We start from the raw sequence: 14,615 nt of genomic DNA on the forward strand, positions 1-14,615 counted from the left end.
CAGAATCAATTGCTGAGAGTGGTGGGTGATTGAACGCACGCAAATATTTTCCATGCTAATAATCGACATTCAAAATGTTGCACTGATTTTTTTTGTTTTTCCACGCATGTGTCAGCGGCCTTGTCTACGTCTCAATAACGTGTGTTACTCATAACAGCACGAGTGCCAATATCCCACTGTGCACACCCTAATATTCATTTGGCAGTGTTAATTAACAGAAACGGTGTTTAATACACAACAAACAAAACATACGCAGGTAATATTATCTTCCCGCGTTGTGAGATATTCTTGGCCAGATGATTAAACACATTTTTAGCTCAATTGTGTTTTTAGAAAAAGTTGAATTCTTGTGCTCTTGTTATATCATACGTATTTGGGTCAAGGAAATAAAACACTAAGAATTAAACGAACAACGATCATCACACATGGCAATATTTTCCAAAACCGACGATATCATTATCATGGATTTTTTTGTTATCATACGATACATCATAACACAAAATCGCCATACTGTGGCAATCCTCCCAGGTCACTCTTGCAAATGAGACCCTATCCTGGTCTCTTGAGTTTACACCTGGTTAAGCAAATAAAACTCGAAGCCCAAGTCAAACCCAGTGTTGTAGCATCGTTTATGGAATCGATGGAGGAATTGATTTGGGGAGCCACGTGGTACATAGTTCTCCAAGCCGAGACAAAAGTACCGTTCTTCGTTCACTTCAACCACCCAAACTCTGCTCATCAAAGCTGCAATCACAATCAAGGGAGGAAAAATTGACAACTGTGTTTTCGTCCGAATCATGCCGGCCGCTTGATTAGTGGCAGCAGTTGCTCTTATGTAAATGCTCGTTACGGAGCAGCAGTGCCACTTGCGAGTTGGCCGTGAACACAAAAGGCCATCCACGTTTCCATCTCCAGATTGATTTTCTTCTTTTTACGTGGGTGGGTGGGAGAAATGTGACACATCTCTTGTCAATCTCACACCGAGCATCGATTGTTCTCCTCGCGATAGCTTCATCATCGTCTAAAATCATGTCGATTGCAGTCATCAGGCAGTGAAGTATTTGTGTTCTTTTTTGATGTTCTCTTCGCTCCCTGTGAACATTTTAATTTATGGCCAGCATGGAAGAGTAGGCCAAATATCTCCTAGATGAAAGGCTCACTTTAGCTCCCTCTCGTGGAGGCCACTTCGCTAGCAGTCTTCTTGTGGACAACAGAAAGCCGAGAAAACATGTCCTTACAGGCAGATCACTTGATTTTGTAAACATAATGAAATCTTCACTCAAAATCCATCTCAGTTTTATTTTTTCCAATGCTATAACCTCTCCTTAACATTAATTCTGTAAATATATAACGGTACAAAACATAATTCAAGTGGCCCAATACGTCGGGTTCCTGCTCTTCAAGATTGCTCTGGAATCTGATAACCTCACTGGCATTATGGCAAGGCGTCTGTCAATGTAATTTTAATAAGTAAAACATTGCACCCAATATTCTCCACAGCTAGAACTGCACATGAAAGTGACCTTATTTAAGTTAACCTCCTCATTTCATAAGAAATCAGATTTTTTTTTACTGAAGCGAGTAGTTTAAATTTGAGGTATGAAATGTGAGAGAAAAATACACAAATAAAATACAACCAATTCGTCTCCCCAGAAATAAAACATTATTTTAAATATAATTACAATGCACATTCCAAGTAAAGCCCTGATATTAGTTCTTCACTCCACTGCTGACAGAAGAAGGGCCTCCATTAGATGGATCTTTACGGAGCTCCACTCGACGGTAATTTGGCCTACTCTTCCACGATGGTCAGACGCCTTGGAAGAGCGGGGGGAGTACCCACGCTTTTCCCCACTACACCCCGACCTGCCGGTTGCCTTAAGTGTGATGAACCCATTTATACTACTCGGTGAATAGATGCGAGTGGGATCTAATATATATTCACCATTCTTTCATCTGCCACGCCAGGAGATCGAACCAAAACCCTCTGTCATGCAAGTCGAGTTTGGCTAAGCATTACACCATGACAACATCAACCTTGTTACACGATTCCACCTTTTCAAGGCGTATCTTTGTATTAGTTGTAGATGAGGCAATGCCGCTGAAGTTGAAGGTGCCCGTGGTGGGCATTGCGTAATGCGCACTGATTGAATGTATCAGAGACTCGGGCCACAGACTGAAATCCAGGTGCAACCCTTAGGCACAAGGCACGCAGGACGCAAAACAGATTCGTCTACGATCATAATCTTTTATTCCTTACGTCTGCGGGAAATTCTCTCAAACCCTATCAGATGTTGTTTACTAACAGGAAACAACACGGTAATATGAAAAAAACTAAAATGACAAGGGTGTTGTGTTTCATGGTTCTTACGTCATGAATGACTTGACAGCCAGATAATCTCCTTGTAAAGTTATTCATTATATCGCCGTAAAAATAAAGCAATAATTATTACATTAAAACAAATTTTCAAAACCCCACGTCCCACTTTCCTGCCAACTTTTTGGGTAATTACGTTCCCTGTGATGTGCTCCGAAACCCAGTTCTTCTTTTTTGTTTAACTCTTAATCACGTGGCCACTGAAGCAGACAGGAAATTAATAACGAGCTCCTAATTATATCACATGGGGGCCGGTCGTGGAATATGGCAGGCGTTACTCCAGCCGCCGTGACGAATGGGACGTGATTTGCGATTCGATCTCGCGAGCCTGAAGGTCACCAGGAGTCATTCATTATCAGCGTGACCATATGGCGCGCGCAGACAGGCAACTCCCGGCTATGAAGAGGCACTCGCGAAGGGGAGTGAGCATCCGCCTGTGATACACGGCGGGAGCCTCGCAAGACAGCCGCTGCTTGCGACCGAGAGATACCTTGCAACGTGCTCGGGCATCTCTGCGAACGCAAAAAACAACAACAAGAATGCATTGGCAGAAAAAATGCACGAAGATGCATTTATTCGTTTTGTTATGGGTAGGGCGAAATTTGCAAGCGATGTCCTGCCCTGTTGTAGAAGTCTCCCACACCGGGCTTGCGAGCCTGTGGTCGCCCTGTGTAATGCAATGCCGAGCGCGACGGTCGAAACAACGGAGCGGATTTATCAAATCCCATCCCGCCACCTGTGATTACCCGGCAGTCAAAAACAAACAAATTGGTTAGTCAATCCACTGGCTGCCTTGCGGTGAGGTAAAGCGTTAGGTATGGCCTGCTCTTCCGAGATGTCTGAAGAGCGTGAAAGAGTAGACCAAGTTTCCTCGAGATGGATTATCTGTGAAGCTCGCACGAATAGAAGCCATCCCAGCAGCAATGGGCTGCACCTTGACCTATTCACCTCTACATTGCCACAGTTGTTTCGGATTTTGCCATCGCCTCCGATTAGCGGGGTTGGCTAAGTACGGTGCGAAAGAAGTTCTACATACGTAGAAATTATTTTTGAACACGTGATAATAATAAAAACACACGCACGGAGGAGGCGGTGTCACAGCACACTGCGCTATGAACCCCGTGACCTGAGTTCGATTCCGGGCCACGACTAACATCAGTGGCGAGCAATATCCAGAACTGGTCCTATGCTCCTCTCACCGGCGTGGTGAATCATGGGAAAACAACACCCCCATGGCAGACATGGCGTGGGTACAGGCCTTAATTACCTCCAAAAAAATAAGTATCTGGACCAAAAGGTCTCGTGAAAATAAAGCAGTGTTCACATTTGTATTGAATTGAGCGCGATGGTTTTTAAAATCGAGGCTTGATGTATTTGTGCCGTTGTAATTAATTGCAATATTTGCAACAATGGGAATGAATATCTAATTTATTGCTTTGTGATTCTTCCCCTCTGGAGGAGATTTGCGGTTGTCATGTTAAATTGCCGCTCTAATTTTAATTAATTACTTCTTATGAACAAAAATTTAACTTCAGCCTTAATTGGGAATAAGCCATCGCGATTGTAATTCCAATTCTTTTCAACACCCCGTAACGTAATTGACTGCATTCTGAAGACCCTGTTCTTATATCAGTGACCTTTTCACGTGCTTTAATTCACCATTTCTATATTTCTTAAAGGCCCGGAACATATTGCCAAGGCTTTACCGATTAGTTTCCGATACATCTTTTACACGACGCGGCTCTTTTACGTTTTCACCCGATTATTGTAATGGGAGGAACAACTGCGCCGCCGATGTCTCATTGAATGAAGGGGGCCGCAAGACCCAAAGTGTCGACCCCGCCCCTCTTGCTCCTGCGTCAGACCAAGCTGACGACCCCCCAACGGTGTGCGATCAGAATCGGAATCTTTGTTGATGCTGGAGGAATCCGATGAGCTATGAAGCTCTTTGACACAGATGTCCAGTGATGCAGGAGCGCAGCCACTGGCTAAGAGACACCATCTTGAACAACATTCATTTAAATTTCTTCGCAAGCAAGGTTACAAATTAACGACGATTGTGCCCATGACGGAACCTTCAATCACGCGGTAGCGAGCAAACAGCAGGAGGCGCGTTACTGAGTCGGTAGCCAGTACGTTGTGTGGATTTAATCGAAGTATAATGCAACAGAACTACTCTGTTGTTTTTCTTTGCCAACGACGTAATCACAATCGAGACAACCGTTCGCTCGCTGGACAAGCCCGACTCCCGAAGTATGTCTGTGCCTCTGGGGTATAATGCCACCCGTATCTCGTTTGGATGCAAGTGGCAGATATCGGACACTTTCGTGGCTGATAGTTGAGAAAACTATCAGTCAAACTTAATCCCTGATACTGCCCTTGCTTAGATGGTATCCGCCAGAGTGGTTATCGCACACTAGAATCACTGCCCCTCGCCTCGATATTTCAAGGGTTTTAAGAGAAATGCCCAGAGCCAACCGGTTAAGAAGACATTGTTCGCAAGATATGGGCCACCATGGCACAACAGCACTCTTACAATACCCACTGAACGATATGGCTGTTATAGACATGTGCTATCTATATTTGGATATAATTCGAAACGCAAACAAAACATCGGGGCATTGATACACCATTTTTGATCCCCAAAAAAAAGATGAATTCTGGATTTAACCGAATGAATGACACCACAGGAAGTGACGTAACTTCGATGATGTCATGCCAATGCTTTATCCACCAAAACTGATGTGAAGTGCGACCAGGCATCGTCACTGTTTGTTGGCACAAAGACACGCCGAATCCGCGGTGGCCAATAAGCGGATCACAATCCACAGATGCGCGTGCAACTCGGGGCTCGCATATTTGTAATCATAATCTAAGGTCATCCGGAATTACAGAGCAATAAAACTCACGTGCCTAGATTCTGTAAATAGACATCTAAAGTTGCTGAAGACAAAATGGCAATTCTTGCTCTGCCAAAATTGGCTGATATTTTTGAGAAACTCACACCTTAGAAAATATGTTCTTTAAAATGTATCAAGAGCAGAGACCGAGCAGAAAGACGGGGCATCCACATATTCTCTTGTAAATCATTGACAAAGGTGTGCAGGACACCTGCTAGTCAAGTTTATTGTTTGTCATATTAGAAGGTGCCCTAATAATAACATTTTAGTTGGTTCTAGCGACATTCATGCAGATTGCATCTCACAACGCTTGACAATTTGTCACGCATTGTGGCACGAGGAAGCTGCAAGTGGGTGAGCTGGCACTAACACTTTTCCAAGCTCTGTGATCCTCCACGTACTAAGATGTTTTCGGCCCATTGATGAGTGTTTATACATGATCTATCAAGCTCAACCCACTGCTAGATGGAGGTCGCCACAAGAAGTGGACCATCTGCAATGTAACAATCCACCCGGCACCTGCACACAAGCTGCGTCCATTACGTTCATCCCACGGGGAGCCAGGACGTAAGGACGAAAGTACGGCTCTCTCGGGTTTGTTTTTCTTCTCTCGGGTTTGTTTTTCTTCCAAAAAACAAACCCGAGAACACTTGCTAAGAGGGCAAGTTGGGAGACAGGGAGTGCTCCAATTAGTGCTGAGTGGTGGTTATACGCAGTGGCGGATTAAGCTAGTGCAGGGCCTGTAGCATATGTCATAAAGGGGCCATAAATAACATAAAAACACCTAAATATAAAAACACAAAGTTTAACTTGCATAGTAAAGTAATTCTATTTTTTCATTTGCTATACAGCCAGATAATACGACAAATCGCTCACCTTAAACACCCAGTCGTTCATAAAAGTTGAAGGCAGTATAGTACTATAGTAATAGAGCAAGTGCAGAATCACTGAACCGAAATTGATAGCTTGAAAGCATTTAACGCGGGGCCCTTGAAAGTGCGGTGCCCGTAGCATTATGTAGCTACTTTTGCTACTAGGATAATTCGGCACTGGTTATACGTGGATAGCGAGTCGCACGTTTTCTGCATCGAGTGGCCTGACTGCGCGTTGAGCCCACGGCCAAGGTGCAGGAGATTAATCACGCACGGCAAACACGCCGCCTTCTTTATCTTACGTAACAATGCGACATCAATCAGCCTCGCGAGCCAGTCATCGCTCGTGTCACCTCCGCTGTATCCTCTATTGCTTCTGACTTGCCGAGTGTCAAGGCCACATGCGGTTGAGTTTCCGTCCGCATGTGTATGCGTGCGTGTGTGTTCAAATCCAGCACTTCGTGCAAATGATGAGAAACCCTCCATTGCAGCAGAGACATGCGTGCGCTGGAACGGCGTGCTGCTAAGTTGGTGGTCTTTGCAAGCCTGACGGGCATTGTACTCCCAGTGTAGTGGTCACATGACATGCTCGCAAGGAAACTGAGTCGTGCCTTCACGCCGCTTTGCGTGTTGCAAAATCCGTACGCGTGCATTGCGTTGCGTGCATTTGCATGACTGGTGCCAGCGGTGCCACCCCGCAAAGGATGCCACTGGGCGGTTGGAAGCGATCAGAGGACGCAGGGGCGACGCTCACAAGAGTGAGCGGTGCGCCCAGCGTGGCAAAAAAACGCAGATTGGGTGTCACAGTGGGGGGGGGGAGCTCAGTCAACCCATCTGGGTGATGTCACTGTCATTTAAGTAGTGATGTCACCGCCACGTATACAAGCTGTTGTTGTGGTGGTGGGTCGTGTTTTCTGCGCCGTATGGGTTAAGATCACTGCACTACGAACTCCGAAATCTGAGTTTGATTCTGGGCCATGGCGAACATCAATGGCGAGTGATATCTAACCCCGCACTCTGCCTCCCTTAGGTCTACTCAGCCATAAATGACTAACTGGTGCGGTATGTAAACATCAGCTCTTAGGATACACGGGAGATATTCACATATTTGTATGCGATTGCAATTAGGGCATGCATTGAACGGGAGTGGCTTGCTGAATGAGGTGATCGGGCAGGTCACAGTGAGAATGAATGAGGTGAAGGAGGTGCTCGTAGGAAGAAAATGTCGTAACCCTCCACCACCCGACACAGCCAATCAGTACGTGGCTTTACCGAAAGAACCAAATAGTAATTCCTGCAATCACGAAAGCTCCAAATTAAAATTAGTAAGGGATTTGTCACGTAAACAAAACGCCAATTAGTTACTACTGCAGCCCACCGGCGTGTTGGAGAGGACTCAACTTGTAAATGTTGTGGATTTACTCTCCATCACACCGGTGGGCTGAAGTAGTAACTAATTGACCACGTGACACATCCCTTACTGATTTGCTGTGTCGGGTGGTGGAGGGCCAGGACGCATTTGTACTCACGCGATCTAACCCAAAAACCTTTATTATGAATCATATTGGACGCGAAAGCCTCCGACGCGTGAAACAAGAAGAGACGGGACGGCGATGTGAGACATCGTCTACGGAAGGGCTGCGGAGAGACGGGGAGACGAAGAGGACGGAGAGAGACGCGTGCCTCCGTCCTGTCTGTGGACAGGACAATGAATGCGTGCAATGAGAGGGCGCCAAATGGACGTGTGGATCGAGCCACGAGGCGAGCCTTGTCCCACCCCTCCCCACTGGGGGCGCGCGCTTGGCTATCGTCAGCGCGCGTGCCCGTGTGTGTGTGTCCATGGTGGGCAACAAGGGGAGCGGTGGCGTAGCGGTTAGCGCGTTGCGCTACGAACCCGGCGACCCGAGTCGATTCCCGCTCACCAACATGACGATTATCTGAATCGGTCCTGGACCTCCCCTAGGTCGACTCAGCCCCAAAGTGAGTACCTGGTGCGATGTGTGAACATCGCCACTGGGGAGACAAATGTGGTGCTGGCCACCCACCCCCTCGTGTGCCGTGCCAGCCATCAATAGGTGCTCACTAATAGCACTTGCCCCCACAGTCTGTTAAAGGCTATACGGGGGATATCATCTGGTCGGCATCACACTGGCAGGTGAAGACTGCCCCCTGCTGCCCCATAGCATGTGGGACCGCGGTTTGCCTTCAACGAGCTGGTAGGAGTGCTGTTGGTTTATTGAGCTAATTAAATCATTCACTCGCTCATTTGTTTATTTAATTTTGCAACGCGTAGGTGCAGTCATTGTACTTTTCATTGTTTTACTTATGTAGCCATGATTCTTATTGAGCCCTGATTCTCATTTAGCCCTGATCCTTATTTAGCCCTGATTCTCATTTAGCCCTGATTCTTATTGAGCCCTGATTCTGTCACCCCAAAACGTCGGGTGCGCTTCGATGTTTATGTGCCAGCTTCAGTGAACCTTATGGCGGTACCCCGAGGTACCACAGTACCACAGTACCCCGGCTCTCGCACAATTTCCGTGATGCAGTCATGTTTAGTCTGTTGATGGTCGGCGATGAAGGCAATCGACTCATCTCGACGAGCTGTACTCACGATGCACCGCTACGGTGCGTACGAGCGTTCAGGGTTTCGGCGCAATCGTCCTCGCTGCGTTTGGACATTGCGGAGTAGCACCGATTTCGCATTGATTAGTACCCCAGTCGCGGAGTGAAGTACACCCCTGGAAAAATAGTGTCCCAAAAATAAAATATTAAATTGCCTCGGTCCATTTGGTATTATTTGGTACCCCGGGATACCGCCATGAGGATCAATTGTCGAGCGAGCAATTTTTCTTTTGAACACGCTGGTAGCAGATAATCGGGTTTTCCCCTTTCTGGCAAAGGAGGTATCATGATGACGCTGGAAGGAGACTTTCGCCACCAATATTATTCGGAAGAGGTTATTTTTTCGGGGGGCGGAGGGGGGTTAGATCGTGTAAAAATATAAATGTGTCGATCAACCCGCCCAACACCAGACACGGCCAATTAGTGAGGTTTTGTCACGCAAACAAAACATGCCAATCGGTTACTAGTTCCGTGTTGGAGAGTAAACCCACACCATTCTGGCCGTCGCCTGATGAGGCTGGTTGTATTTACCGGCGAAACGTCGTACTCGAATTGTAAATGTGGGTTTACTCTCCAACACACCACCGGCGTGCTCAAGTAGTTACTAATTGGGCAAGTTTTGTTTACGTGACAACCCTTACTAATTGACTTGTTGACTGTGTCGGGTGGTGACGGGTTTAACGACACAGCCCAAACAAGCATCTACTATGGACAATTGGACTCTTTATACTGGTAGGAACCTCCTGGTAACAGGGGATTATTCTGTCCGTCGTGCAGGGAGGGGCTGGGTGGGGAAGGAGGGGCTGGGTGGGGAGGGGAGGGTGGGGAGGGGAGGGGCTGGGTGGGGAGGGTGGGGCTGGGTGGGGAGGGGAGGGGCTGGGTGGGAAGGGTGGGGCTGGGTGGGGCTGGGTGGGGAGGGGCTGGTCACCCCGTGGTGCCCTTATAAACCGCAACGTTTAACCTACTCACACCGGCTTGTGCCCGCCCTCACAGTCGGGCATATTTGCGGAATACACCACGCCGCCGTTGACCCTGGCCATTGACCGAGCAACCCAACGTTCCTACCAGCTCCCTCCGCAGGAATGTGTTTGCGATGGCCGCAGGTTGCATCTCCTCCTCCACAGAATGAACAAACTCAAAAAGCGCGCAGCCCCAAGCCATCACGTTGATAAAGGAGCGGTCCAATCACAGCATCGCTACACCAATACACACACACAGCAAACGCCAAAGCACCTCCACCGACATCCATTGACGTGTGCTGCTCATACGAGCTGAATTAATAGTAATGATCAGATATTACCTCGCATCACACCCTCCAGCACTCACCCGCATGTACCCGCCCCACACCTGCTTTCTGAAAACACGGCCATGGTTAAAATTCATCTTCATGTGGCAGGCAGACGGCTAATTTCATTACACCGTCCATAAATATTCCTCTCTCTCTCTGTAATCGCATTACGTGCTTTTGAATTGTGCGTTATGGCTTCGTCTGTGTGTGTGACAATAACGCATTTGCCACACAAACCATGCAGACATGTAAACACACAGGCAAGCACAATGTGCGAGACGAACACACACAAAAATTACAATCAATTAATTCCAATGCCGACGAGTACCCCAAGAAAATATATTCATAGAAAGGAGGAGATGTGAAGACGATTAGTCACTCCTCGGATTAGTCACTCCTCGGAGTGACGAATATTCTCAAGCAGGTGAGGAAGCTGATACTTTGATGGTGTGGGCACGTGTTGAGAGAGAAAACGGAGATGCAACCAGGAGGGCTTTGGAGATTAGAGACTCAAACTGACACAGAACCATCGACACACACACACAGACAATCACATATACAGAGACTCATATACTCGAATAGAGACCCAGAGACTCGCACAGAGACTTATAGACGAGCAACACTGTGGAGATGCGACCGGTGCAGAACAGAAGGAGGACCGAGGGGGAGATGGAAGGATGCGGTGGAACGAGATACGAGGACAGTGGATGTGAGCAGAGAGGAGGCACAGACTAGAGCAGTGGTTCTTGACCTTAGCTGCAGCCTTGTGCACCCCTTTGATTCACAAGCATTTAAAAAATATCATGTTAACAAATAAATTGGTTTGATGAAACAAAGTAGTTGTATTTTGATTTAAAGCTTTCGTGACTGCAGGGATTCATATTCTTGGTTCTTTCGGTAAAGTCAAGTAGAAGGGAAATAATAAAATAATATAAATATTAAACAATAAAAAATATCACGACGTTTCGACTGCAACACAAGCAATCATCATCAGGTGTGAAATCCACAGCAAGAAAATTTTCTCGCTGTGGATTTCACACCTGATGATGATTGCTGTGGATTTCACACTTGATGATGATTGCTTGTGTTGCAGACGAAACGTCGTGAGAATTTTTATTGTTTTATATTAATATTATTTTATTATTTCCCTTCTACGTGACTTTACCGAAAGAACCAATAATATAAAGTAGTTGTACTTACTCTTTGGTTCTTTCGGAAAAGTCACGTAGGTGAAAATAAAATAAAAAATACGAAATAATGTTTATTAATTTTATTACTTATTTTTTATTTTATTTTCACTTAGGTGACTTTACCGAAAGAACCAAAGAGTATGGATCCTTGCAGTCACGAAAACTTCAAATCAAGAATTAGTTGTATTTACGTACCCGTGCTTAATTTGTGCTTCGATTATTTACCTTCAAAAAAAAATCCGTCCACGTCTCGCACCCCCAGAAAGGGCATCTCGCACCCCCAGGGCGTGCAGCCAGGTCAAGAACCGCTGGACCAGAGGCGCGTGCAGACAGACAATCTGAGCAGCTGACCCCGAGCAAGAATGGGACCTTTGGCTTAGCAGTGCAATTCGAAGGACGAGACACCACCGCCTTGCCATCAGGACAGAGCAATAAAACACCCAAGGGCGTCACGCCGGCAGGTGTATCATCATCATCATCACCACTCTCCGTGTCTGCACAGCGACGGCGCTGGCCCAGACGCAGCTGCCGGGCTCACCCCCCCCCCCCCCCCCAGCTAGAGGGGGGGGGGCAGAGGCCCTCCCTCAACGCCAACGCGAAGTGGCAGACGCGGCTTCCGGCCCCGAGCAGCGCCGCGGTCCCCAGGCGGACGTGAACGAGGCGGGGTCCCCTCGGCCGGACCCGCGCCCCGCGATGTTCCTCCTCGTCGTGAGCCCTCGTGGCGTGCGGTCAGCGGTTTTTTTTTGGGGGGGGGGGGGAGAAGAGGGAGGTCAGTGCCGGGGGAATGATTTTGCTTTGCCGGACTTTGCAATTACGATGCACGCTGGGCACGAATCCCAACTCGACGCTAGTCAAGACGCTCTCTCACACCCCGTCTTGGTTGGGGGGGGGGGGGGGCGCGGGCAGGTGGCGTTGGTGTTCTTTGCCGAAAATCAGAGGAGCCGGGAATGTATCCGAGATGGAGCAGACGCCACCCGCAGGGTCTGTCGTCACGTGACTGGGGAAGACGTGTGCACGCTGCGTGTTAGAGACCCTGGATCCAAGACCCGTGGAGCAAGACGAAGAGACAAGAGGCACGTTAAGCTAAAGGTTCAGCCCTGCAATTGATCTCTCACGCCCCTGCCTGAAGGGGTTGCTCAAAAGAGTAAGTTGGTCTACTCTTCCTGGCTGACCACGCATCTGGGAATAGGTGGACGTACCCGCACCCTTCGGCACCACAGGCCACTTGCTGATTAACGAACTGTGGTGCGGGGAGGGGGGTTTAAGAAACGTGTCGCTTTGCTTCAACTGGGCGCTCACAGCGAGCTGGCGACGTCTCGTGATTGCAAGTGCTGTGTGCTAGAACCATTGCAACACGACAGACGATTAGCTCGGTTGGACACGTACGGTGCGAAATAAGTTCCAACTTGCATGCGGTGTGGGGGAGAGGCATACAAGGACTTAATAATAATAGCAAGAATTAATACGAAAGTAATAATAACGCATCCCAAAAACATCCACATATTTTCCACAGATTTTGGCCCCGTGACATTTCAATGCTTCCCCGCGTTTCCGCCGTGGAATGGGGGATGCCTTTTGGATAACGGAGCAATTTGAGCCTCGTCGAGCACAGAGTCAATTCACTCCCACGGGGCCCAGGTGATGCGAGCTGGAAGAACCAGAAAAATCCGGAGACCCAATTCCACTCTAATCTTCCAAATGCGTGTGATCATTCTGGTGGCCATATATGCATGACGTTAATACCCTGGTGGGAGGAGAACTGGGCCGCGGATGATCGTTTGAGTGAAGCGTGAGATATGTAACCCTGTGGCGGCGAGTGAGCACTCCGCATGCGAGTGTGTGTGCGTGGGGAGCGGTGCTCGCTAACAGCACTTAGCCCCGACAGTTTGTTAAGGTTATGAGGGGGTGGGGGGGTCTTTGTGTTTTGTGGGGAGCGGTGGCGTAGCGGTGAGCGCGCCGCACTACGAACCCGGCGACACGAGTGCGATTCGGCCACCAACACCGGTTATGTTTATCTTAACCGGTCCTGGACCTCCCCTAGAGACAAAGACGGCCGGGCGTAGTGCTGGACATGGCTAATATCAGTGGTGATAGTCTGAACCAGTATTGGAGCTTGCCCAATTCGATTCAGCATGAACATTTTCCCATAATAGAGGTGTTTTTAGTTAGATCGCGTGAACATATAAATGTGTCGTTAAAACCCGCCACCACCCGACCACAGCCAACTAGTAAGGGTTGTCACGTAAACAGAACGTGCCAATTCGTCACTAGTACAGCACGCCGTTGTGTTGGAGAGCCAAGCCACAACATTTACAATCTGAGTTGGCTGTGTCGGGTGGTGGCGGGTGTAATGACACATTTACATATTTACGCGATCTAACACAAAACCCCTCTATTGTGGATGCTATTGCTCGCGAGAGCCTGCTGCGTGTTAAACAGTAAATGTGCAACTGGTGCGGTGCTTACGCATCGGCGCTGGGCAGACAGCGGTGACCGCGGCAACTTCTGTCCAGTGTCCACAGCTCCTCCCTCGATGCGTGCTGCTCACCTTGACAGGCGCTCACGTGACAAGCACTTGGCCACAACCGCGTGCACTGCTGTGTGGGGCGGGAGGCGGCGGGTGGTTTGTGTTGCGCGTGCACAAAGAACCCACGTGTACACCACGTGCGCGCTGAGCTCGGTCGGCTTGATTCATCCCAACTCCAGCGGCCGATGCCCCTGACCTGGCTTCCTAAAGGCTCCGGTGTACACTCTAGACGACGCTTTCCCAGTGCAATGGCTGCTGGATGATGACCTCCCTATGCCCGATGTCGTCTGGGTGTTGGTTGTTTGTCCAAACATCACCGCGATGGGTCAGCGAGGGCTGGTGAATGCGTTGAGCATCGTTGTGATACCGTGGAAGAACGGCACAGAACAAACCCCGTGCAGCCTACGGCATCTGGTTTGTAAGGTGGTGGATAGGATGAAGGCCCGTCATGGTTCGACGCTTCGTACTTTTCCAACCTCCACTCCCCGGGGCAAGCTTTCTTGTGTGTGTGGTCCTGAGCTCAACACGTTTTCTCAGCTCTAAGCGTCCCCCTGCCCACGGCAAAGAGAAGTCGTTCTGGTGGGAGACACACAGCTTTGTGCAAATGTACCCTTTCGTGTGGGCTCACACACGGGCAGCAGAATAAAGTTGCGCAAATTTTGGGGGGAACATTTTTCTCTCACGATTCTGTAAATTCGCCACCCTGAGCGGTGTTTTATTACGCAACGGACAAAAATCCAGCGCTTCTCATGTCAAGGGAAGACGATTGCCTCAAAAATGGGGGTGACCCTGGGAAAACCAGGACAAGTGGAAACCCTGTGAGCAGTTCAGAAGCG

The sequence above is a fragment of the Lethenteron reissneri genome, chromosome 49 (assembly GCF_015708825.2).
Source record: "Lethenteron reissneri isolate LAM-NWPU_2019-01 chromosome 49, ASM1570882v1, whole genome shotgun sequence".
NCBI classification, from domain to species: Eukaryota; Metazoa; Chordata; class Hyperoartia; order Petromyzontiformes; family Petromyzontidae; genus Lethenteron; species Lethenteron reissneri.